Here is a 2,245-nt window from a genome sequence, read left to right on the forward strand (position 1 = left end):
AAATTGAACAAAATTTTTTGTTTAACGATTAAATGATGTCGTCCATTTTTATTTATTTATTTATTAATTTCTTCCGCGTGATTTTGTTTAAATTATTTTCCGAAGGGTTGGAGAGGGGGGGTTTACGTTTTTTTACAACGCACAATCACGCACAAATACGCACGCCCAATGAATAAAATTATTTTGGTGTTAAACAACATTTTAAATGTAAATTAATATCGGATGTTTTCGTTTGTTTGTTTCGAATGCCTCAGATGCAAATTAACATAAGAATTTTTTTTTTTTGTTATTTTCTTGTCTTCTGCTTTCCAAAATTTTTTTTTTTTTTTTGTTTTCACATGCTTGATTTTTTTTCCATGCTCGTCTGATTGTTGGTTTTTAATCAATCAGGCCACCCTTACTTATACAAGTTTTTTTTTTTTTTTTTTTTTTTAATGGAGTATCCCGCGGAGTTAAATATTTTTCTTAACCGTGTGTCTTCATGTTTTTTACCGCCCAATTTAATTTACGATTGGGATTTATATAGGGTTTAGTTTACACGCGAAGAGGGTTGGGCCCCAGAAAAAAAAAATTTTCTTTCCTTTTCTTACTACCTTCAGGTAATAAAAATCGGGGGGAATTTCTGGCATTTCAAATTCTGGTATTTACAGGTTAGAAAGAAAAAACGCAACATGTTTTCTTTTGAACTATCCTTTTTTTCATCTTTCTTAAATGAATAATAAAAGTATCTCACGTTTATAACTTAAAAAAAAAAAAAAAACTTAACTGCCTTGCAATCAATTTTTCTTTTTTTTTTTTTTTCTAATGCTTAAAAGTAATAATAATAAACGCCTTTGGCAATTTCAACTTTTTTTTTCTGCTCGATAATAACCGACCCGAATGAAACCTGGAACCTAAAAACGACCCGGTTTTTTTTTTTTTTTGTGAATGTACAAATTGCATTAAATCGACCTCTTTCGGCAACCGTGCAAATCCAATGACAGGTTTTTTTTTGTCTCATATTGAAAAATAAATTTCGTCTATCCTTTGTCCAGTAAAAAAATTTAAAAATTTAATTTCGGTCCATTCTGGAATTACACGATAATTCCATCAGAAACATAATAATGATAATATTTTGACCTTGGCTTTCCATTTCAATTGTACAAACAAAAATTAATAATTTTATTTCTTCCAGGAATTATGGGTTTTCCTCGTTCTCCCTCCCCAGTTTAACTCACGCAGTTGTTATTATTATTTTTTTCTTCCCCTTTGCCCTTCCCTCCCCTCCACGCCCCATCCTTTCGAAATTAATAAATTTGATGGATTCGTGCGTAATTAAAAATTTTTTTTTCGTTCGGAAAAGTCGTAAAATTTTATTTTCATTTTACATTTTCTAATCGTTCGACTTGATAAGAGAGAGAAAAACTGGGGGAAAACCGCTTAACTATAATAAATGCAAAAGAATTTTTAAACTGAAAAAAAGAGAATTCTAATGCCACGTTCGATTCACTCAACAAACACTTGTGTGCTGCATATCATTTAAAAACTTACAATATGTGTTGTAAATGGAAAAAATGAAATTTTTTTCTTTTTTTCTTATTTACGCCACTGCGCGCACTTTAAAAAGTTCCAAATAAAGTAAATGTGATAAATTGGAAAAAAAAAACTTGAGAAATTGAAATTTTTTTATTTTTTTTAAATTATTCAAATATGGCGGCGGATTATATTTTTGTTTGTAGTTGTTGAGAAAACAAAACGAAAAATAGAAAAAAAAAGACACACGATGTGCCCCCCACGCACAATTTACGGAGAAATTCAATAGTAAAATTTCTTTTTTTTTGTGTTTAATAGTATCGACAGAAACCATAATTTTTAATTATTTATCATTATCATTATTATTTACTATTACTAAACTACCGTGGGAGCTCCTACTAAACTAGTTTTATTTTTAAAAAAAACTAAAATTCACCCAGATTTAAACAAATCATTAAAAAAAGAAATTTTTGTTGTTGTTTTGTTCTTGATGACCATCTTATTAAATTCCGCCATTTTGTTTTTTTTCGCACAAATAATGTTATTAAAAAATTTCTTTTTTTTAAAATACGTCTTAAGGAAATTTATTTCGATGACTAATCATTGCTGCTACTACTACTACTACTACTGTTACTACAACAACAACAAATACAACAATCACGTGATTGTTTTTTTTTTATGATTTCATAAAAACTTTGTGACCTCATTCTTTATGAAAAATCAATTTACGATT

This window comes from Pediculus humanus, genomic scaffold (assembly GCF_000006295.1).
Source record: "Pediculus humanus corporis 1103172107647 genomic scaffold, whole genome shotgun sequence".
NCBI classification, from domain to species: Eukaryota; Metazoa; Arthropoda; class Insecta; order Psocodea; family Pediculidae; genus Pediculus; species Pediculus humanus.